Source organism: Dama dama, chromosome 11, assembly GCF_033118175.1.
Source record: "Dama dama isolate Ldn47 chromosome 11, ASM3311817v1, whole genome shotgun sequence".
In the NCBI taxonomy this organism is placed as follows: Eukaryota; Metazoa; Chordata; class Mammalia; order Artiodactyla; family Cervidae; genus Dama; species Dama dama.
In genome coordinates, this window is record NC_083691.1 from 41,980,131 (window position 1) to 42,005,902 (window position 25,772).

A 25,772-nucleotide genomic window follows, 5' to 3' on the forward strand; every position below is an offset into this window, starting at 1 on the left:
CACCTTCTTCTGGGTGATCCTTGCTGGGAGAGAACAGCCTGAAAGGGACTTCACAGCCCTGCAAGGAAAAGAGAGAAAAGCCCGGCATTCTGCTGCAAGGCTGAGAAGGCCTTTCATTGCTAATGAAAACAATTTGGAGAACTTGGCCAGGAGCCTGGAGCTGGGGGAACTAGAGCCATGGGTAAGTTACCAAGTACCTTATAAAGGCCCCACTGGGCAATTGAGAGAGTCCCTGGCTTGGCTATCAGATGCAACCATGGGGCCTGAGGAGGCATCAGTGTTCCAGCCTGGATGCAAGTTGGTGTCACTGGGGCCAACACCAGATCAGGGAAAAGAAGAGAAAAAAAGATAAAGAGAGAGATTGTCATTTTCAGCTTGTAGGATGTCAAATGCGGATTCAAACATGTTGGAGAATGGAGCAGGGTAGGGAGCATTTATTTGCTCAAGGAGTTTCAGGGATTCTTGCCTCTCTTACCCAAGTATCATTTTCCAGAATTCATCACCTGCTTCTTGCATCATGTCTGGAAACTGAGGTTTCTTCTTGGTATTAATTCAGAAGATGTGCATGTTCAAGTTTTCCCAGCCTGCGAGAGGAGCTAGAGAGAGATTCTGGGAAATAAGATGCAGGCGTTTCCACCTCTGTGTTTCCTTAAAGGCCACAGTATTCATGCTGATGTTCCTGAATTCTATTTATTCGTATTGGGTCTGCCCACTTGGAAAATGAGACTAGAAAGACCTGTCCTACCGAATGGCAGGAGGGTGTTGTGGGAATCGATTCACTCTGAAGAATAATGAGTGATTTGAATATTGATATAGAATGGGAGTCTTCACGTTTTGAGACCCTTTGAGTTCTTAGCTCCCTGAGGGCAGAGGTTTGTCTAGTCTATAATGACACCCCCAGCTCTTAGAACAATGGCTGAACACAGCAAGAACTCAAAAAATTGTGTTGAATAAATAAATGGGGAAAAGTGGAAAACACAGAACTCTAGAGTTTAACAGCTGGAGGGATCCCTTGGGTCAATCTCAAATCTTGGTTTACAAGCCCCAGTGAGGTTTATGCTTCTTTTCAGACTATTGCAATCTCAAGGGTGGAAAAGTCGAGCAGGCCTTCACGATGAGAATGATTAAGTCTCACGTTCAGGTTCTCTGTCTGCTTTGCTGTAACATGAAACTCACTTTGAAAAACAAAACAAAAATAACTTAAGCTCTAATTATGAGCTTTCTTTTTGGCAAGAGAAAAAAATTCCAATCCAGCACTAAGCATGACATGTCTGGTCCTATTCACTCTTAAGTTAAAGAAAAAAAAAAATTGGAAATTTTCTTGGCGTTCTATGTTCTCACCCCAGGTTCATGGAGAGGTCACAGGAACCGAAAACACATATCTGTGAATCCCTTCTGGGTCACAGCTAAAGCCAACTTGGCCTCCCAAAGGTTTCACCAACATCTGGGACTCACGGCACGTCAGTTTTTCACTAAAATAATCTGAGTGATAATTATCAGTCAGAAAGGGATGCAGAGGTCTTGTGGTCCCTTCATCACATGGCTCACCATAGTCACCCAGTCTGATAAGAGGAGCCCCTCCCCATGTTGCAGCTCAAGACACTGCTTGTTAATTAACTGACCCTGGATGCCCTGCAGACCATAGGGCCTGTCAGGAGAGGGTGTGGGTGGCGAAACCAGCAGGCTGTGGGCTAACGGGCAGGGAAGTTGCACATCTCCCTCCACAGCCTCCAACTGCGTTCCCCTCGCCCAACAGCACCAGGATCTATTTGTGTGGCACCCCTGACTACTTCAGCCTGTCCCAGACTCCCCCGGCTCTTCCCTCAGCATCAGAGCCGTATGTGTGTTGTGAGCAGAAGCAAAGATGCAGAAAGATGGTTGTCACCTGTCAACAGTGGTCCTCTTGGGCAGTGCAATTGAAGGGGGCAGGTGGAAATGATTAAACTTTTCCTTTATTCATGCCTGTGTGGCTCAACTTGTTACAACCAGCATCTATTAAACACACAATTTTTTAAAAAATCCAATAAAATTAAAAAGCAAGTTGCAAAAGGCTGCATGTCATAATGATATCATCTATGGAAAATCCCAAACAATGAAAACTATGCATTGTTTATGGAGCTATACCTTGGTAGTAAAAACCCCAAACCTGCCCAAACAGTTCAGCAGGATCTGTGACAGCTTGTTTCCTTAAAAAAACGAAAAAGACCTCAAAGCAAATATTTGTTGTTATTGAGTCTCTCAGTCTTGTCTGACTCTTTGCAACCCATGGACTGTAGCCTGTTAGGCTTTTCTGGTCCATGGAATCCTGGCATGGGTTGTCATTCCCTTCTCCAGAGGATCTTCCCAACCCAGGGACTGAATCCATGTCTCCTGCATTGGCAGGCAGATTCTTTACCTCTGAACCACCAGGGAAGCCCTCAAAGGGAATATAGCCGAAGGTTAATGTTCATTGGGGTAGGGAATGGGTACTTGGGAAACTGTTATAGTATTCTTCATAATTTTCCATATGTTTGAAATACTTTATGAGCTAAAATTTTAACCACAATAAAGGTTAAAATTTATTTTTACTGTCTTTCTCTATAACTTATCATCTTAGCAACTTGCTACGCATTCTCCAGATATAAAAAGAGCCAAAAGAAGGAGGAAGGAAGGATCATGAGTCTGGGAGAGCTAGATTGCTTTTCTGATTTTCCTTATTCTTTATCTTAGTTCAAGCTGCTGTAATGAAGTACTATAGACTGGGAGGGTTTTGGTGGGGCATAAACAGCAAATATTTATTTCTCACAGTTCTGGGAAGTCCAAGAAGAATCTATGTCTGGTAAGGGTCCTCCTCCTGATTTGCAGAGGGCCACCAACTTACTGTAAGCTCTTCTTATAAGGGCACTAATCCCATCATAGGGGCTTCACCCTCGTGACCCCATCTAAACCTAATTACTTCCCTTAAGGCCCACCTCTGATACCATCACACTGAGGACTGGGGCTTCAACATCTGACTTTGGGGGACACAAATATTCAGCCCATACTGTTCTTATACAGTGCCTTATTTGGCAGCAAACGAGGGAGAAAGGCAAATTTAATGTCCTCTGGCTAAATGGATGGACGAACGGCTGGATGGATGGACAACCTGATAAACCTATAGCTGCCAGGTTCTCTGTACAAGTTGGAATCTGCCTTCCTCATGAAGGCTCACAGAGGCGGTCCCCCGAGGCTGTGGAACTGCTCACTACTCACCTCTGGCTCTAATACAATGCATTCCTGAAATTGGTACCCTTATGCTTTTGCCTGTCAGACCACAAGAACTTACATGTGTAATAAGTAGTTAGAAGACAAAGAGCTCTTGCTACTGATTTTCCCCCTTGTGCCAGAGGGGCAGGGGTGACAGGGGGTGAACATTGCTCGTGTCTTTCCCCTGTCCTGAATAGAGACCTGCAGCTGTGGCTGTAGGGACCCAAGGGGACAGTGGCTCCCCTGCTCTCAGAGACAGGAAACAATAATGAACTGTGTGGACATCCAAATGTACTACCTTGGTTTTTCCCCCTCCCCACCCCCCCCAAAAAAAATAGTCTCTGAGAAATAGTAGGGCAGGTGCTTTTCATTTTACCCTTTTCTTAGATGGTGTAACCTGGATCTAGGGAGTTGAGGGCCTGACTGGGGTCACCGTTAAGAGCATGTCCCTGGCTCAGAGACCAGAGCACCACCAGCCTACAGCAGCCATCCTGGAGAGGAAGTGCCCAGCCCACCAGGACAGTCAAAGTTTGCTGAGCAGTTCCTACATTCCAGATGCCATGCACATCAGCTGATGTTTACTGTTTGCAGCAGCTTTGAGTTGGGTGAGCTCTGTGGCTGGCAGGTCAGGTGTGCACAAGAGACCCATTGGGAATGACCCTGCTGAGGGAGGTGGGGACTGGGCCAGAGAGGACCAGACATCTTGCTAAGGATCCATCCTCCAGGTGAGCGGGAGCTATCCAGGGCTTTCAATAGGACAGTGGCCAAACCTGACTTGGTTTTAGGAAAAGTCCTGTGACTTCAGGCTAGATGAATTGGAAGGGCAGGAGTGGAGTCCAAGAGGCAACTGTGAGGTTGCTGCTTTGACTGGGAATGAGCAAAGGTGGGGAGGACTAGTGTGGAGATCTTGGAAAAAGGGGATGGCTCCAGGTCTGGAGTAGAGGGGCAGCGTGGAGGATTGCAGGAAAAAGGAGCTGGTAGGAGGAGTCAGACAAGGAGAAGGATATCACAGACAGGGGGCTTGCTTGAATCAGCCACCAACTAGCCTTAGGACTTTGCTCAAGTCACAGCATCCCTTTGGGACTCAGTTTCCACTTCTGTAAAATGATGGGGAGAGGCAGCCCCTCCCACTGTAGTGCTTCTGGGTCCTAGTGCCTGGCATCAACAGGAGTGCCAGAGAAACTGCCAAGGCAGCAGGGAGTGGTGGGTTCCCAGGAGCCACTTGGCATCCTGGCAAGCAGAATGGCAATGCTGAGGCAACGGGTGAACAAGCGCTGCCAGGCTGGCCCATGTTACCAGGACACTGAAGTCATCACGGCAGGGCTCCAGCCAGGCATGGGCAGGGCTGGGCCTTGAACCGCATCCTCTCTTTACATAACTGCCTTCACAACAACTTGTTTTCTCAGTCGGGTGGTGCCAGGCGTCTGATCGAATGGCTTTTGCAATTTCTGACTGCCTGAGTCTGGTCTAGGGAGCAGGAAAGAGCACACAGCAAGGTGGCCTCAAATTCTTCCCAGCCCTCTGGCTCAGTCTCTGCATGAGTCAAGGGTGGAGTGGATCTTCTCAAAGTCCCTCTTGACCCTGCAGTTCTAGGAGTCTCTGCTTAGGACCCTGACTTGGAAATCACTCTGAGCTGAGGATGGGGGTGGGGAGCAGGGCGCTCCCATCCTCTGAGCTGAGAGTCTTGTGCTGCCTCACGTCAGAAATGGGAGAGGCTATCTGGGCTGATGGCTAAACACTCTGCCTGACAATACACGTTTTACCGATTTCCAGCTGTGTGGCCGTGGGAAGTGCCTTAAACTCGCTGTGCCTCAGTTTCCCCGTGCCTGCAGAGAAAACGTGATGGGGCCCACAGTAGTCTTCTCCACTGGGGATGGTAATGCTGCCTACTTTGCTCTTAGGAATATTAATATTAGTGAACCTTTAACCCAGAGCCAGGCACACTCTGTTTGCAGTTACTAATAGCTATGACCATAAGTACGCTTGGACTGTCAGTCCCTACTGAGCACTCAACACCATACCAGGCTTGGGGGACTTGAAGAAAGTGAAAGTGTTAGTCGCTCAGTAGTTTCCAACTCGTTGTGACCCCATGGACTGTAGCCCACCAGGCTCCTCTGTCCATGGGGATTCTCCAAGCAAGAATACTGGAGTGGGTTGCCATTCCCTTCTAGAGGGGATCTTCCTGACCCCTGGATCGAACCCGGGTCTCCTGCATTGCAGACAGATTCTTTACCAACTGAGCCACCAGGGAAGCCCCAGGGGACATCAGTTCATTTCAGTTCAGTTGCTCAGTCATGTCTGACTCTTTGCAACCCCATGGACTGCCAGGGGACATAACGCTAACATAGCCTGGCAAGCTGGGCCCCATCCTCAGAGCTGCTGTCTGGAGGGGAGGCAGACAGGCTAACCTGCGTGCATTAACTATTAGGGTGCACTCTGCTAGGAATGCAGGGGAGTGCTTCAGGAGCTCATACAAGCGGCACCAGCCCCAGAGTTGGGATTCCCAGTCCCCAGCAGCCTCCCTCCTGTGCCTGGAATGCTCTCCCCTGGCTGAAAAAGCCGCAACCCCCTCCATGTCACAGGGCTCACTCTGTCCACTAGTTAGTTCATGCATGCCAAGTCACTTCAGTTGTGTCTGTCTCTGCGACTCTATGGACTGGAGCCCACGAGGCTCCTCTGTCCGTGGAATTCTCCAGGCAAGAATACTGGAGTGGGTTGACATACCCCCCCCAGGGGATCTTCCCAACCAGGGATTGAACCCATGACTCTTACGTCTGCCTGTGTTGGCAGGTGGGTTCTTTACCACTAGTGGCACCTGGGAAGCCCCTGCTAGTCATTACTCTGCTCAGATGTCACCTCCCCCCACCAAGGAGCCTTCCCTGATCTTTCTGTCTAAAATAAGCCAGTGCACTTTGCCCCTTCATTATCCTATACCCTTATCCTGCTTTCTTTATAATACACTCTCCACCATTATACCCTGGATCTGTTTCAAAAAATATGTTTATTGACCATTTACTTATTATAAAGTGAGCTTGATGAGAGCAGAAACTTGGCCTGCCCTCTCCTTCCCAACTATATCCCCAGTGTGTGGAACAATGCCTGGGCCACAGTGAACCGTTCGTAAATGTCTCTGATGGATGAGAGGATCTCTAAGCTCGATCCTGAAGGGTGAATAGGAGTTGGCCAAAAAAGGATCAAGGAGGAAAGAGAAGATCCTTCAGATGGAGGGAACAACATGTGCAAAGGCTGGGGAGGAGAGCAGGACAATGTGGCAAGTAATTAAAAATGGAAGGTGTGTTACTTCAGGTCCTCTGAGAAGCAGAGGCCAAGACGGGATTAGGCACGCATGAGGTTTATTGGGAGAAAATTCCTGTGAAAGATAAAGGGGAACGAACAGGAGGAGACAGGGTGAGTTTTCAAACCACGATGCAGGCCTGCACCTGTAAAAGGATCTGGGAAAAGAAGGAGGGTTGGAGGGGAGAGTCTCAGACTGCAGTTCAGTTGAGTAAATTTGTAGCCGGTGGCTCGGTGGTAAAGAACCCGCTCACCAAGGCAGTAGATTCAGGAGACATGGGTTCTATCCCTGGGTCAGGAAGGTCCCATGGAGAAGGAAATGGTAACTCACTCCAGTATTCTTGCCTGGAGAAGCCCATGGACAGAGGAACCTGGTGGGCTACAGCCCATGGGGTTGCAGAGAATCAGACATGACTGAGCATGCACACACTGCACACAGCCACAACAGGTCTGTGGTACAATTACATGACTGCCCAACAAGCAGAGAGGGCAGGGGAGGAGGTGGGGAGAGGTGAGTCTAGAGAATCAAGCAGGGGCCAGATCCTAAAGGGTCCTCCAGAATCTCTCAGAAGGTTGGGCTTCATCCCCAGGGCAGCAGGACATCATAGTATGGTTTTTCACAGGCAGGGAGTATAGAATGACTAGATTTGCATATCAGAAGGATCACCTTGGTCATAGTGAAGGAGACGGAAACTACGACCTGTTACTTGTCTAGAGCAGTAGTCCAAGCTGTTGGGCTTTAGGGGATCAAAGCCTGGTGACTTTTTCCCCCTCCATCCTTGTTCTGAAGCACTTTGAGAAACAGACACTGGAGGCCAGCTAGCAGAGGTCAGACAACACCTCGATTCCTGGTGAAGCTGTTGGTAAATGTGCCTTGGTGATATGGGTCAAACAGTTTTCCTAGCACTTGTTATCCTCCAGTGTTAACCTTAAGACAGCCCACTCAGGCATCCATTTGGGCTTCCTCTACTGGATCACTGTGGTCCATGGTGTGGAGGGAAAGAAGAAGCCGAACCCCCAGCACTTACTGTGGTCTTTTCACTGTTTAGCCTCACCCAATGGAGAAACAGATATCTGGCACCCAAGGGTGGGGGTAGGACCATGGATTTTAGTCTTAGAAGCATGAGGATGGGAAATCAGTTTTCCCCATGGTCACAAGTAGTGGCCTGGGCCAGGGTAGTGGTGTTGGAGTTGGAGACAGGAGGACAGAGAGAAGAGTCGGGGCTTAGTAGCTGGGTGGACTATGGGAGTAGTGTGTGTGTGTGTGTGAGCTGATTCCGGGTGTTCACAGAGAGGTCAAGGATGAGGCCCAGGTTTTTGCTGGGTGGGAGAATGGTGGGGCTATTGAGTTCCACTTCCAGTTCTCTGCCAGCCCATAACTTATTGTGATGATTAATTTCATGTGTCAACTTGACTGTGCTCAGATGGGCTATGGTGTGCCCAGATGTTTGATCAGACATTATTCTGGGTGTGTTTGTGAGGGTGTTTTTGGCTGAGACTGACATTTGAACCAGTTGACTGAGTAGGGCAGATTGCCCTACCTAATATGAGTGGGCCTCGCCCCATCAACTGAAGACCTGAGTAAATAAAAAGCCTGACCTGCCCCTGAGTAAGAGGGAACTCCTCCTGCCTGACTGGTTGAGCTGAGACATGGATCTTCTCCTGCCTTTGGACTCCAGCTGAAACATCAGCTCTTCAGTCTCCAGTCTTCTGACTTTGAGACTAGAACTTACACCATCAGCTCTCCTGGGTCTCCAGCTTGTTAACTGCACCTCTTGAGATTTCCCACCCTCCACGGCTGTGTGAACCAATTCCTTATGATAAATTTCTTTCTGTGTATACATATACATCCTATTGGTTCTGTTTCTCTGGAGACACTGACTAAAACAAGTATCTCTGAGAACTGGAAAAAGAGTCCTCTGGGCAGATGCAGTCATTGTTAAGGTGAAGGCCTGTGAGTGGAACATCTGGGTCCATCTCCCACATTCCCTCCTGGCTGGGGGCACAGCAAAACCGTACAGCCACACAGTCATCTGGGTACCACTGACTGAAATAGGGGACACAGAGGCCAGTGGATGTGATGATTTTTAAACATGTTGCTTTTGAAATGTCTGAAGGTAAAGGGAGATTAAGAGTCTTTTTTTTTTTTTTTAATTGGGGTTAAAAAAACAACTCACATATCATAAAATTAACCCTTTTAAAGTGTATAATTCAGTGACATTGAGTACATTCACAATGTTGTTCTAACAATGATGTGACTGACAAGGACTTAATTTCCAAAATACATAAGCAACTCATACAACCCAATAACAACCAAAAAACTCAATCAAAAAATGGGCAGAAGATCTAAACAGACATTTCTCCAAAGAAGACATACAGACGGCCAAAAGGCCCAGGAAAAGATGCTCAACATCATTAATGTAAATCAAAATGACAATAGGGTATCACCTCACTCCAGTCAGAGTGGCCATCATTAAAAAGTCCACAAATCATAAATGCTGGAGAGGGCGTGGAGAAAAGTCAACCCTCCAACCCTCCTCATGGGAATGTAAATTGAAACAGCCACTGTGGAAAACAATATGGAAGGTCCTTAAAAAAACTAAAAATAGCGTTACCACATGATCCAGCAATCCCATTCCTGGGCATGTATCTGGAGAAAATTCTAATTTGAAGAGATATGTATACCCCAATGTTTGTAGTAGCACTACTCACAATAACCACGGCATGAAAGCAGTGTAAGTATTCATCAATAGATGAATGGATAAAGAAGATATAGTATCAATATACAATGGAATATTACTCAGCCATAAAAATGAAATAATGCCATTTGTAGCAACACAAATGGACCTAGAGATTATCATACTAAGTGAAGTCGGACAAAGACAAATACTATACAACATCACTTTTATGTGGAATCTGAAATATAATACAAAGGGACTTATTTGCAAAACAGAAACAGACTCACAGATATAGAAAATGAACTTACGGTTACCAAAGAGGAAAGGAGGAATAAATTAGGAGCTTGAAATTAACAGATATACACTATTATATATAAAATAAACAATAAGAACTATATAGCATAGGAACTATATTCACTATCTTGCAATAACAATGAAAAAGAATATAAACACACACACACACATATACATATGTAAAACGGAATCACTGCTGTACTCCAGAAACTAACATGACATTGTAAATTAACTATATTTCAATTTAAAAGGATAACATAAAAAAAACAATATTGTGCAACCATCACCACTATCTAGTTCCAAACATTTTCATCACCCACAGAAGTAGGCACTTCCTATTCCCCCCTCCCATCAATCAGGTCCTGGCATCCATTAACCAACTTTCTGCTTCTGTGGATTCACCTATCTTGAATATTTCATATATAAGGAATCATACTTTATGCGACCTTTTGTGTTTGGTTTCTTTTGCTTAATATCTGTTTGTTTCTTTTTAAGACTGAGGAGATGAGGCAAAGGGGCCAGCTAAGATCGGAGATGTAGATAACACAGGAGAGAAAGAGGACATAACCGATAGAAAGTGACCCTGAGAATGTGCTGGAAGGGAAGGGATGAGAAGAACCCACGGTGAACTACCTTCTACACTGGTGGGGGCACATCTCTCTCACGGGAGAAGGAGAGGGGTGTGGGAAAGATGCACACATGATCATAATTGTAGGTTTGGTGGCTGTGAAGGGGATTCCCATCTGATGGTTTCTATCCTCTCTGTGAGGTCGGATGTTGGTCAGCTACTGAGAGGCAGAGGAGAAATTGTAAGGTTTAAAGAGAATAAAGATGATTGAAAATAGCTGCTATGGAGAAAGGGGGAAAATCTTTCTAGGGAAAAAGAGGGGGTTTTCCAGGCAATCTTGAGGGACCAGGTGAGGTTGGGGTCAGTGAATTCACAGGGACATTAATCTACAGTGTTATCTAGTTTTATCTGCACATCTCAGCAACCTGGACTTGTGTGTGTTTGAGTGTAACACCTGGATCTATGGCAGCCAGACTGTGACCAGGAGAACACAAATCTAAGTGCTAAGTCCACACACTGAGGATTGTAGAGCAAAGGTTGACTGTATCCTCTAGTGTATTTGGCACACAGTAATTGGGATGATTCTGTTCATAAGTCAGCTCTCATTGCCCCTCTACTTAAAGTCCTTTATGATTTTCTGCTTCTCTAAGAAAAGTTCCAAGGTTTTACCTTAGTTCATAAAGCCCCACATGATCTGGTTTCCTGCTGCTTTTCTGGCTTTATCCTTCCACTAGCTCCCTCCCTCCCTCCAGGCCATCCTTTTGCATCCTTGCTGATTTTTTCATCTTTCCAGCACATCCCAGTCTGAGCCTTTGCCCTGGCTGATCTGGTTTTCCTGGGAAGCTCTTAGCTCAGATGCCTGGCTTGTTCCTTCACTTCCTTCAGCTCTCTTTAGATGTTACCTCATCAGAGAGATAGTCTCTGGCCACCTTCTTTCTAAATCTACCCACCTTCATTACTCTATTCTCTTTTCCTGCTTTATTGTTCTTTGGAGTGCATGTTGGCACTCCATACTTTATGGACTTGTTTGTTCAATTTTATTCACTCACGCACACACACACGAATGTGAGCTTTCTGAGACCAGGGCCCTGTTCAATTCCCCAGCACCTAGAACAGTGCCTGACTCCTGGTAGTTGTTCCATCAATCTTTACTGAATGAATTAAAAGAAAAAACTAAGGTCCTTGGTGGTTATTATCGAACCACTGCACTGATCCTGAAGCCACCCATGCCCACACTTCTCACTACACAAGAGAGTTGCCAACTGCCAGGATGCAGGAGAAAGTAGCCAAGACCGAGGCAGAAGGGACAGGGCACTGAGCACCAAGGCAAAGCCTGCCCACCTCACCATGACCTGGCATGGCCAGCCAGCCCCAGCCCCCAGAGAAAGTGAAACTGAGAATGTAACTCTTCACCCTGGTACCTAATCTCTATGATGACCCTTACGCTTGGTTTAAGTAAAAGAAACACTCCTTCAGCCAGGACAAACCATAGTCCCTAGGTACCCCAGTTAGAGCTTGGATTCAGTTGCAAACATGGACAAAAGTGACTTACACAAATTAAAGGCTAAAGTTTCCAACTATCACAAGTCTAGGCTAGAGAGAGGTACGCAGGTCAGGGCAGGTGCTGCAGCCCTCATGTTCTCAGTGACCCTAGCTCCTCCGTCTTTCTGTTCTCCTGCCCTGAGTGTGTGGCCCTGTCTCCCAAGATGGCTGCAGGCCCGCCAGCATTTATCCATGGTCCAGGGAGGAAGGGGGGAAGGGTAATGGATCAAAGCCACCGGCCAGCCGAGGTTTCCCAGAAACCCCACTCAGTGGCTTGAGTTTGCATCTCACTAGACAGAACTGTGTCACGTGGTCACCCCAGGTGCAAGGGAGTCCATGCACCTGTCACTCCAGACAAAACCAGGATCTGTCAAGAGGAAGATGAGAACAGATGGTGTGTGAGCTGGTGATTTTCAAACTTGAGTGTGTCTCAGAGTCACCTGGAGGGCTGGTTAAAATCCAGACTTTTGTCCTTCCCCTCCTCCCGCACCAGCTCCCCAGCTGATGCTGGTGACCAGGGAACGTCCTTTGAGAACTTCTGTTACCTCGGGGCATAGCACTGTGAAATCCACAGAGCGAGTGAGTTCACACTGAATAATGACTGGCTTAGCCTTGGAGTGGTAAAGCCATTGATCTTCCCTGGACAACCTCACTGTGGCTAGCTTGTCAGCTGGTTTGACTTTGAACTTCCTGCCACCCTCCCGTTTCTAGCAACCCCCCTGCCTTCCTCTTCAGCCCACATAAGAAAATGCCTTCAGAGCCTTCTGGCCAAGCCTGAGTGTGTTTGCAAAGACTTTCAGGTGAAAAGCCTCTGAATCCAACTCGCAGGTGCCTGGAGAGGCCAGGACTGGGCTGCTCCCTTCAGACCTTCCCAAAGGCTCCAACGGACCCTTTGGACGGGGGTGGGGTGGAGGGGTGGGGGGTAGGGGGATGGGTGAGAGGGCAGTTCTTCTGGAGAAGGGCTATGTTCCCTATCACTCATGTCTGCAGAATTCATTGCTTCCTTTCATTGTCAGCTTCTAGTGATACATGACACATAAATACCTAAAGGTCCTGCAGCTAGAAAAGCCTCGCACATGGACATGCTCACCTGTGCTTTTGAGGATGAGGATATTTTTTAAATTGAGATAAAATTCATATATCACAGTTCACCCTTTTAAAGTATACTGTCTAGTAGCTTTTAATATATTTATAGAGTTCTGTAACCATCACCACTAATTCACAGAACATTTTCATCACCTCATAAAGAAATTCCATTTATCCCCCAGCCTCTGGCGATTGACTTTCTGTCTCCATGGACCTGCCTGTTCTGGACATCTCTTTTCAATGAAATCATATAATATGTAGTCTTTTGTGCCTGGCTTCTTTCACTTAGCATAATGTTCCAACGTTAATCCATGTTGTAGCATGTATTGGAACATTTTATGGCCAAATAATGACCCATGGTATGGATAAATACGACATTTAATTTATCCATTCATCAGGTGATGGGTATTTCAGTTGCTTCTGCTTTTTGGCTATTATGACTAATTCTGCTATGTACATACCTATGAGTGGAATTGCTGAGTTTCATGGTAACCCTATGTTTAACTTATTGAGAAACTGCCCAACTGTTTGCCAAAATTACAGCACAATTTTATATTTGCTTAGCAATATAGGAGAGGTCCAATTTTTCCACATCCTGAAAACACCTGTTTGTACCTGTCTTTTTTATTATGGCCAGTATAGCAGGTCTGAAACCAAGGCCAGATTAAAGTTTCTATTTTAACACAGAAAAATCTCAGCCCACAAATCAATCGTCTGTGAACCAGCCACTTGAGTTGGAATACAAGAACCCTATTCATGATTTTATCACCACCAAGTGATGCTATCCCACTCGGGGGACGTGGACTCACTTGCTTCCTCTTTGCCACGGAAACGGTCATCCTTTAAGTGGCAATGTTCCTTCATTAACGTGTTACTTTCAGGTGAAAAAGCTCCTGTTTCCTACAGCGATTAGGGGCAGATCTCTGATTACTTTTGTCTTGTGTGCTTCCTGTCACATCAGGGTTGAATAAACACGCAGAAAGCCAGGCTGGGAGAAGAGGCTGCCTGCATCACAGTCCACGTACGGCCCCCTCTGGAGGCCGGGCTCCCCTGTCGTCTCCAGCTGGCTCTCCTGCTTGACCAGGCTTCTCTGTGAAAGGTTAATAGAGCACACACAGCCCTGGGCAGCATTTGGAGACTAAAGAGAAATACATACAGTGATAGAAATAAAACCTGGCAATAATTGTATAGATCTGTGTTGCCTACATTTTAAAAAATTATGTCTTCTTTAGATCAACATGAAAACCTCAAGGCCACTCCCCACCTAAGATTCTGATACATTGAGGAGAACTTCCATCTGTGTTTCCACTTTGCAAGAACATTTTATTGAATTTCATTTTCTGTTCTTTTGAAGATAAATTTTCCAAATATAAAATTATATTATGTGTTCCCCTGGTAGTGCAGTGGTTAACAGTCTGCCTGCCAATGCAGGGGACACAGGTTTGATCCCTGGTCCAGGAAGATCCCACATGCCGTGGGGTAAATGAGCCCATGCAGTGCAACTACTGGGCTCACGCTGCAACTACTGAAGCATATATGCCCAGAGCCTGTGCTCTACAAGACAAGCTACCGCAATGAAAAGGCTGCGCACGGCCACTAGAAAGTAACCCCTGCTCACCACACCAAGAGAAAGCCCTTGCAAAACAGTGAAGGCCCAGCACAGCAAAAAAAAGATGAAAAAATTATTCTGTAAACTTGAATATTCCTGTAAAAAATGCCCATGTTTTTGCATGCATTAGAAGTATTCCCTGCTAAGGACAGAGGCCCTGAGAATCTGGGCACTCCAGCATAGACTCTGACAAATAGGTGATTTGGCATATTGATTCAGAGAGAAAAGTTGGAGCCCAACAAACATTACGTTTGAATCTTGGTGCTGCCGTTCAATAAACGTGTGGCCTCAGATTTTTTTTTTTTCCTTCATTTCTAAAGTAGGAACATCAAGTACAGTACTATCTATTCCACAGGGGTCACCAGGAGAAGCCAGATCAGATAATGCACATGGAACACCGGCAGCAGACATGTAAGGCGTACTCAGGCAGTGGAAGCCACATCAATACTTATTGCCCAACGTAGAATATAACCAGCGACCCCGTAGAACTGAGAATTTTCACGGTGTATTATTCTCACATCTTAATTTCTTTGGGTTTCTCCGCTTCCTCTTTTAAAAAGGGCCTCACACCCACTTGTTTTTCTAGAAGAGGATGACCACAGACCAAAAAGAGATTTAGGTTTCACATGAATTCTTCACAGAAACAGAGCCGAGCCCATGGAACACCATTTCCACCGAGTCTCCAAACACTGGAACGGTAGATTGGCAGGAATGGAAGGGACCACAGAGAATCTGCCACGCTCACCCGGCTGATGAAGACACTGAGACCCAGAGAGGGGAAGGTCCCAGAGCTAGCAGCACAGCCTGTGTAAACAGCGCCCCCTAGAGGTGTGCAGGGCACAGCCATCCCCAGTGCAGCCACATGGCCCTGCACGTCCTCCTGGGCACAGTGATGGAGAGAGGTGGTCCATTCAGAGCGTATCTCAGCACTTCTGGGGATGCTGGCATATTGACTCCCACACTTTCCCCACTCCCCGGAATAATGAAGCCCAAGAAGCTGTGGTACAGCCACAGAGGGAGAGTCTGCCTGAGCAGAGAGGTCATCTGCAGGCCAGAGGTAGAAGAAGGGATATAGAAGATAGATGGCTTTGTTCAGGCCCCATAACGTAGCCCTACCTGAACATAGATCTACACCCATAGACTGCTTTCTGCTCAACTGTTTGAGCCAGTTAGTATTAGTTGTTCTGTCACTTGCAGCTTCTGCTGCTGCTGTTTAGTCACTAAGTTATGTCTGACTCTTTACGACCCCATGGACGATAGCCCCCAGGTTCCTCTGTCCATGAGATTTCCCAGGCAAGAATACTGGAGTGGGTAGCCACTACCTTCTCCACGGGATCTTCCTGACCCAGGGATCGAACTGGCATCTCCTGCATTGGCAGGCAGATTTTTTACCACTGGGTTACTGGGGAAGCCCTTATGTCACTTGCTGTCTTATAACTAACAGAGGGGCTCAAAGTGCTATGAAGATCTAAGGAGGAAGATTTCAGATCATAAAAGCCTTCCTGGAGCAGGTTACATCAGAGAAAGATCTGAAAGGAAGATGGGTTGTAGACATGCTGGGAAGGGAGAGACAATTCAGGGAAGAAAAAGACCTTGAACAGATGCCCGAGACAGGCAAGCCTATGGTGGGAGTGTTCAGGGAAATAGGCTAAGTGAATTTGGCTGGAACAGTGGGTACCTGAGGGAGTAATGGGAATTAGATTGAAGATGTAGTCTCCAACCAGTCTGTGAAGTTTGTTCTTTTGTGTGCAGTTAACAAGGAGTAGAAAAATCAAAGTTGGGTTTCAGAATGAATTCAGGGAAGGAGAGAGATGAGAATGAAATGAGAGAACTGTTTGGGAGGCTATTTGTAACCATCTAAGCAAGACAGTCCATGGCTTCTAGGGTGCCCATGGTCCTGATTTGCCCAGAACCAGGAGATTTCCCAGGATATTGGACTTGTAGTGCTAACAATGGGACAGAGTCAGGGAAATTGGGATGGTTGATCACCTGAAACTATAAAGGAAAAGACTGATAGATTTCATTGAGTAAAAATAACATATGACCTAAAAGATAGGAAATAGTCTACATACATCAAAATTTCAATGTTTCTCTATGGAAGAAAATTAAGTGAGACTTCTTGACTCCTACCATCCAGCTTCCCTGTGCCCTGGATACCTTCATCATCAGGTGGTGAATTCCCAAATTTCCACATCCTACTTTAATCAAAGCCATTCATATCTTCAGCACTCTCTTGCTCTTTCAGAGCACTCCAATATCTTCATTGCTCTTCTTTCTCCCTTCTGTCTTCACCTTCTTTATCTAGCAACCACTCCAACAACTCAGTCCATGTCATACTTCTGGTTCTCTGCCCTTGGCAAAACTTTGGACTCTGGATCAGTTCCAGCATCTATCCCCCTTCTACGCAAAGACTGTAGATAGACCTTGGATGAATGCTCAATGCCGCCCACCAGTGCGTCTTTCTGTTCCTCTCTCCCACTTCCCCACATGACTCTTCAAGTGCTGCTCTACCACGGATATAGCTGTGTGACCCCAGGCCAGTTGTGAGGATTCTGTATCAACATGCAGAAAATGGTTAGCACAGTGCTTGGCATGTGGTAGGTACCCCCATGAGTGTTAGCTTTTACTCACACAAGGAGTTTGACTTCACCCTTAGGAGCATTGACTCATTGTCTCAAGTAGTCTAGGTCACAGCACTGTGGTGTTCAACAAATCAGTCACAGGACACAAAATCACTGTGCAAAATTCACTTTTGCAAAGATTTAAACAGGCCTTTTGTCAAGTAAGATAGACATAAGCTCGTGAGAGGCTGCTCAACATCACTAGTCATTAGGGAAATGCAAATTAAAACTGCAATGGTCTCCACTACACACAAATGAGAATGTCTAAAAGTTTAAAAACCGATCTTACCAGGATGGGCAAGAATGTGGAGGAATTAGATCTCTTATACACTGCTGGTGGGAATGTAAAATGTTTAGAAAAACAGTTTCTATTTTCATTTTCTGCCAATTTCTTAAAATGTTAAACAAACATCTACCATGAGACCTAGCCACTCCCTCCTAGGTATTTAGACAAGAGAAAAGGAAGCATGTGCCCATCCAAAGATGTGCACAGAGATGACTAGAGCAGCTTTAACTGTAATAACCCAAAGCTGGAAACAACACAAATGATCCTCAAAAGGGACATGGATGCACAAACAACTTGGGTATATCCATGCTGCGGATCTAATCTTCAGCGATATAAAAGAATAGACTACTGATACAACAGTATGGATAATTCACAAAATTATTATGCTGAGTGAAAGAAGCTAGAAGGTTACATACTGCATGATTCCATTTGTACAAATAGAAAATGCAAACTAACCTATAATGACAGAAAACAAGTCAATGGTTATTGGTAAGTAAGGAGGGAGGTGAGGAGGGACCAGAGTAAGTAATTACAAATGGACTTGAGAATACTTTTGAAGGTGATGAATGCATTATCCTGATTGTGGTGGTGGTTTCATACATCTATATATCTGTCAAAACTTGTCAAATTGCACACTTTAAATATATGCAGTTTGTGTGAGAATTATACCTTAACAAAGCTATTGAAAAATCACTTTTGCAGATGAAGAGTCTCAGCTTTTAGGAATACCAGTTGCACAAAGGGAACCTGGCTGCCTTGGATGTAAAATGAGTGCCACCTTGTTGCTTAAACATCCCAAACAAGTGAAATAAGGAGATCGGCCAAAAATCAACAAGAATGTAGAATTACTGTTTGGAAAATATTTCTTATAGTTCTGATCTTATAATTGCATCCAGAATAAACCCCTAAGATACATATTTTGTAATGCTAAAATATTTGCCCTTTGAACAGGCTTGAATGGATTATTTTATTTCTAAATGATAATTATACATTAGTTTAACAATGTGAGTGCATGCTCAGTCATGTCTGACTCTTTGTGATCCCGTGGACTATAACCTGCCAGGTTCCTCTGTCCATGGAATTTTCCAGGCAAGAATACTGGATTGCCATTTCCTCCTCCAGGGGATCTTCCTGACCCAGGGATCAAACTTGCCTCTCTTGTATCTCCTGCATTGGCAGGCAGATTTTTTTACCACTGAGCCACCTGGGAAGCCACAGGTTAGCAATAAACCTGGGATTAAGAGAAATATAAAATTCCCTGGTGGCTCAGACAGTAAAGAATCTGCCTGCAATGCAGGAGACCTGGGGTTCAATCCCTGGTTTGGAAAGATCCCCTAGAGAAGGTAATGGCAACCTACTTCAATATTCTTGCCTGGAGAATTCCATGGACAGGGGAGCCTGGTGGGCTATAGTCCTTGGGGTCTCAAAGAGTTGGAGATGACTGAGCAACTAACACTTTCACTTCACTTTAAGAGAAATATATCTCAGAAAGAAAAAAAAAAAATGAAACAAACATTCACAATAGCAATGAGCATCAGTTTAGTAAAATGAAGATAAGGATAGTCGATGACTCCTTGAATGGAAGCCATTTTCCTGTGGTTTCTTCCGTCACTTGAATGGTTGCCTCTAAGGCAAACTCCTTTTCTGATTTAATTCAGCCTTTCACAAAGAGCAGCCGCTGCTAAGGAGCTCTTGGCCTCGTGAGGCAAATTGTAAGTAGATGGCTGCTAAGAGGTTGTTTTTTCCCAATGGGGAAAGTGCGCCAAATCTGTTTAGAAGAGGGCGGTGAGCAGAGGACTGAGCGATCGCCACAGAGCAAGACAACCATAAGGGAAACATGCTTAGGCCTGAGTGTCCTCAGCAGGCCCCAGAAACTGATGCAAATGTTTCCCATAGAAGGACAGCGAGGGGCTGAGAGCGCAGTCACCGGCCAGCCCTGTGGTGTGGGTGAGCTGCAAGGCCCTTCCTGGCCTTGGTTTCCTTGCCCATCAAATGGGGATGCTGGCACCTACCTCACAGGGTTGACGAGATGCTCAAAATTGCTGAGAACTCTGAAAGTGTTTTTTTAAGAAATATGTATGTGTCTGGCTGCGCAGGGTCTTAGTTGTGGCATGTGCGATCTTTAGATGTGACATGTGAACTCTTAGCTGCAAGCAGCATGTGGGATCTAGGTCCCTAAACAGGCATTGAACCTGGGCCCCCTGTATTAGGAGGGCAGAGTCTTAGCCACTGGACCACCAGGGAAGTCCTTGAAAGTGTTTTTTTAAAAACATTTTACAAATTAGCACCATTTGTGTACCTATCAGAAACCAGAGGGAACTTGGAGAAATTAAGTCGATATCAAGCTTCTCCATACTTTTTAAACAATATCCCACCAACCATGAAAGCTGAGCCTTTATTTTCTGCCTGTAGCTTTATGTAAAGAAATAGATATTTGTCTTGTTTCACCGATCATACATACTCCTGCCCCTCTGGAGATCTCAATCCATTTCCCTGGCCCTAGCCCTCTGATGTGTTTGAGTAGATTCTAATCTAACTGAGCCTGGACTCAAGGACTGAATTGTGGTTGGTGTTAAGGTTTGTCCGGAAACTGGCAGTCCCACTTGAGTGCTTACCCCTTGTCCCATTTCCTCCCCAGAGCCTATGTGTCAGCCCCCACCTCTGGTCCCTCTTGTGACCCCATGGACTATAACCTGACTGGTTCCTCTGTCCATGGGATTTTCCAAGCAAGAATACTGGATTGGTTGCCATTTCCTTCTCCAAGGGATCTTCCCGACCCAGGGACTGAACACGGGTCTCCTGCATTGCAGGTGGATGCTTAACCTACTGAGCCATCCCATCTCTAGCAATCTGTCTATATATATCAGCAGCCTGTATTTTAAGTTAGCAGGCAAATTCCTTCCCAGTCTCGTTCCTGAGTCTCAGTCATCATAAATCATCCGGGAGCTCCCGGCTCTTAGGATGGGTGCTTTGCAACACTTTGATTTCCAGACGCTGTTCATTTCTCTGGCCTAGCCACCAGGGTGGAGTGAGCCTGACCCAGTGGCCAGGCTGTTGTCCTCTGTGAGCAGACGTGCCTGGTGAACTGATGTGAAGGTTGAGGAGCTCTGGATAAAGCAGGTTTCTCAATCTCGGCACTGTTGATATTTGGGTTCAGATAATTCTTTGTGTGTGTGTGTGTGTGTGTGTGTGTGTGTGTGTGGCGGGGGTCGGGGGTGGTGGTGGAGCGGTTAGCATTGCAGGGTGTTTAGTAGCATCGCTGGCCTCTACCCACTAGATGCTCCCCTCCCCCGGGTTGTGACAACCTTCAGACATTGCCCGAATTGTCTCCAATTAGGAATCGAAGGGTAAAGCTCCCCTGACCTCCTCCTGGAGCCCCTGTGACTCTGGGTTGCAGCCCCCTGTTGCCCCATGAACACCTTCCACCTCCATTCAGTGAGAACAGCCCCAAAGACTGATTGGCTGGCTTTCCCATCTAAGAGAAATTTGTTTAATTTCTGGCCACCCAGCCTCTGAACCCCCTTCCTGGGTTTGGGAAATCCCATCCAACATGAGGCGGAGGCAAAGACCACTGGGAGGAATGCAAAGACCACTGCTGAGGTCATGGCCTCCTCCAGCTTCTCTCACAGTGAGGACAGTGGTTGAGGCTCAAGCCTTTCCAGGTCCTTGGAGGATGGGAATGCCTTGTAACAGTCCCTATGAAAATGCTTTTAGAACATTGGCAGCTCCCAGCTTACAAACATGGCTTGTAAGGGAGCCTCCAGAGCATAGGCTGCCATGGAAACTTCTGGAGGAGGCATGTGGGTTAGTTTAGTGTGGTGTTGAGGACCTGTGGATCCAGGAAATTCCTCTCCTAGAAAAGAAGGAATAACTAACAATGCACTTAAACTTGCATGCTTGATTGGAGCGCAGAAGCTAGAACCAGACTATATGTCGGTGAGCTCAGTCCCTTCAGCTGTGTCTGACTCTTTATGACCCTATGGACTGTGGTCTGCCAGGCTTCTCTGTCCACGAAATTCTCCAGGCAAGAATACTGGAGTAGGTTCCTACGCCCTCCTCCAGGGGAATCTTCCCTAACCAGGGATTGAACCCACGTCTGTTGCATCTCCTGCATTGCAGGCAGATTCTTTACTGCTGAGCCACTGGGGAAGCCCCAGAACCAGACTACCTGGTTCAAATTCTGTCTCTGCTGTTTGATGTCTCTGGGCCTCAATTTCCCCAGCTGTTTACACGGGGATTGTAAAACGTTTCAGGGCTGTTATCTAGATTAAATATTTGTTAATACTTGCAGAGCACTTACAACAGTGCCTGGCACGTAATGAGCACTGTGTATTGCTATAAATGCAGTGTTATGCAACCCACTCTGGTATTCTTGTCTGGAGAATCCCATGGACAGAGGAGCCTGGCGGGTTACAATCCACAGGATCCCAAAGAGTTGGACTGACTGAAGTGACTTAGCAGGCAGGCAGGTAGTGTTATCTATGATAACAACATACACACACAGAGGAAGTAAATTAAATATCCCATGTTAGGAAAACAAGTAAATCATAGAACATTTATAGCATTTTATGCAGGCACTGAAAGAGTATTTTAAAAGAGTATTTCAAGACATGGTGATGATGAAAATAAGCCTCCCCGCCATAATGAAAAGAACTTTATGTCAGATGTTAGAAAAGTTAAAAGCTTTGAATGAATATCATGATCTCCACTCCCTCCTTTTTTTAACAGACTTTATTTTAGAGCAGTTTCAGGTTTATAGCAAAATTGAGCAGAAAACACAGAGTTCCTATATACTCCCTGCTCCGACTCATGCATAGCCTTCTTCACTATCAACATTCCCCAACAGAGTGATGCATTTGTTAACACACTGACATCACTATTACCCAAAGTCCATCGTTGACATTACAATTCAGTCTTGGTGCTGTACATCCAAAGGCTTTTGACAAATGTGTGACAACATGTATCTACCATTATAGGATCACACACAGCAGAGTAGTTTTGCTGCCCTAAAAATCCTCTCTGCTCCACCTATTCACCCTCACTTCCCCCTGACGCCTGGCAACCACTTTTACTTTTTTAAGAATGTCATATAGTTGTAGTCTTACACCATGTAGCACTTTCCAGTTGGCTTCTTTTACTTAATAATATGCATTTAAGATTCTTTCATGTCTTCTCATGGTTTGCTAGCACAGTTCTCTTTGGAGCTGAATAATATTCCACTGACTGGATGTACCACAATTTTTTTTTTTCACCTACTGAAGGACACCTTGGTTGCTTCCAATTGGGCAATTATGAATAAAGGTGCTATGAGTATCTGTGTGCACTTTTTGTGTAAATCTTATTATCAGCTAATTTGGGTAAATATCAAGGAACACAATTGCTAGATCATGTGGTAAGAGTATGTTTAGTTTTGCCAGAAACCTCCAAGCTGTCTTTCAAAGTGGCTGTATTGCTTTGCATTCCCATCAGCATGAGTGAGAGTTCTTGTTGCTCCACATCCTCACCAACATTTGGTGTTGTCAATGCTTTGGACTCTAAGAGATGTGTAGTAGTATCTTGGTTTAATTTGCTTATTTAACTGATTATTACCCCTTCTAAAAATTAAATTTATAGGGACTTCCCCAGCAGTCCAGGGGTTAAGATTTCACCTTCCAATGCAGGGGGCAAGAGTTTGATCCCTGATGGGGGAAATAAGGTTCCACATGCTATGGGGTGTGGCCAAATTTTTTAAAAAAGTTAAATTTAAACTTGTGTCTCTTAACTCTTTAGATGTTTGCTTTACCTTCTTTGGGGTTTCCCTGGTAGCTCAGATGGTAAAGAATCTGTCTGCAATGTGGGAGACCCAGGTTCGATCCCTGGGTTAGGAAGATCCCCTGGAGAAGGGAATGGCTACTCACACCAGAATTCTTGCCTGGAGAATTCCATGGACAGAGGAGCTTGGAGGGCTATGGTCCATTGGGTTGCAAAGAGTCAGACACAACTGAGCAACTAACACTTTCACTTTACCTTGTTTACTGAGATTCTCCTTGTTTCATTTAGAATTATTCCACCTAATTTCAAAATATCTATTGAAACTTGTCTTTAAAATGTCAAATAAAAGTTTATTTACTTATAAGTACAAGACTTCCAGGGCTTTCCTGGTGGTTCACTGGTAAATAATCCGCCAGCAATGCAGGAGACCTGGGTTTGGTCCCTGGGTTGAGACGATTCCCTGGAGGAGGAAATGGCAACCCACTCCAGTACTCTTTCCTAGAGAATCCCACAGACAGAGGAGCCTGGCATGCTACAGTCCACAGGGTCCCAAAGAGGCAGACACAACCCAAGTAACTGAACACACATGCACACACAAGACTTCCCTCCTGTGTGAATCTCAGCATGACTTCTGGAAGTGGGTATGAGGGCTGGGGGTGTCTGTTTGGAGCCTTGGGGGGGGGGGGCTTTTATATAAATGAGCATTCATAAAATGCTGGGTTAAAAACTGAGAAAAAGTAGTTAGCCCTTTTAGGTTGCTGACTCCTCCCTTCACTTTTGCCTGCAGAGTTTCATTAAACTGCTAAAGTCACATTTCAAAATAATTTGAAATTATTATAATATATTATATTATTATCCTGCCTCGCCTCAGTATATTTAGTTCTCAGAACTGGAGTTTGGAGATAAACACAAAACTGATCCCAGTAGCCCAGGGATCTGGGTTTCTTTCCAGAACCTCCTGCTCTCTTGGCCCTACCAGAGAGCTGAGCTACCAGAACTATCAAATGGTTTAGCTACAACAAGAGTTAAATTTTGTGCTAGGCTGGAAGAATTGACCTGGTTTAAATATTGGCAGGAAGGGTGATGGGGGCTCAGCTAAGGTTGTCTTCCCTTTGTTAATCGCTGACCTAGCAAACGAACGGTGCTAGGCTGTGAACGTCCTGAGAACACCGGCTAGGGTTTTGCTCCCCACTTGCCCAGAGCAGGGATCATCAGTATTTGTTAGCTGATTGAAGGAAGGTTAAGATAAGTCACAGGTGTCTTGGCCATGTCCCTTCGCCATTATCTCTATAGCTGTTAAATAAATAACCCAGTGAAAGGGCTGAGCCTGAGACCTGGGAGCTCTGAGACAAAGGCAAGGCTGAGCCTGCAGGCCCAGGGGTCTGGGTTTCTTTCCAGAAGGTCATGAGTCTCTGGCAGTGGTTCAGGGAAGCTGCCATGTTTTGTAACTGGGCATTACAAAGAAGTCACAGAGGCTGCACCCACTTGAAAGGCTTGGAGAACAAAATAAAAAAACGGGCCCTGTTAGCCAAGATTTCCCAGCAAGGTTCAGCTGTTTACTGATGCTGAACTGGAAAGAGTTGAGAGGGGCCCAGCTGCCTTGGGCAGGGTAGGGTAGGGGGAGGTTGTTGACAAAATACATTTAGTAACCATTCAGGGAAGCCCCCCAAGAGAGGGATTTAATTTTCCTTAGGTCTGAGGTCAATGGCCTCTACAGTAAGTAAGGGACAGAATTTAAATAGTAAAATTACTGATGGTACTGAGTGGCTACAGATTATCAGGCATTGGCTTATGCAGTATTAATCTCCACAACAAGCCTGTGAATCCAATAGGGGGAGGTTGTGACTGGCCCAGGTTCAACCAGATGGTCAAGTTGGTAGCTGTGATTCCAGCCCACCTGCCCCACTACAGAGCTTCATTCTTTTCACAATGCCAATGTCCAATGATGAGAACAAGATTTAGACTCTGTTATCAGACAAAGAGAGCTTTAAAAGATAAATGCATAACAACAGATTTAAAACATTCTTCTGTGTTCATGACAATTCTCTTCCTTAACTTGGAAGACTGGCATTGGTTCTATCTACCCTGACAGAGTCAGTGCCTGCCATGGCTCATCAGATTCCCCCAAAGAATAGTCTCGCACCCTCTATTCCGGGGGGAGGTTATGCCTCCCTCCCAATGGAGGACCAACCAAAGAAAATTCTAACAAATTAGGGAGCCGGGTTGTTAATTCTATGTTTTCCTAAGTGTTTCCTGATTTGACTCAGACTAACTTCTTCCAAAACTGGTACCACTGGTATAGCATAATTGTTTGTGTAACCTTGAAAATGATGCAACAATTCTAAGTCACATCCAGTTGTGCTTTGGAGTTATGCTCTATTTCTTCAAGACTCTCACAACGTTGCACAAAGAAAGCAGTTGTTGAACCAATGTTTGGTACAATACTGTTTCTATTTTTAAAAATCTCTATATAATTTCATGCACTTTCATAGAAAACTGGCTGAGAGGATGCTTAGTAGACTGCACCCATGGTTAGCTTCAGGGAGCAGGTTCACGGCTCTGTTGTGTTTGCGTGAATGCCCTTACACTTCTTCCTTCTCATACTTCTATATCCTTCAATATTTTTATAACAATATAAATTATTTTAAAATTTATATACTAAAATTCACTCTTTTAGGTGTATAGTTTTATGAGTTTTAACAAATGTATAGATTAGTGTAATCACTGCCACCAAATAGAACATAGTTCCATCCCTGTCATATGATCCAGTATTTTCACTTCTGGGTATTTCCCTGAAGAAAACAAAAACACTAATTCA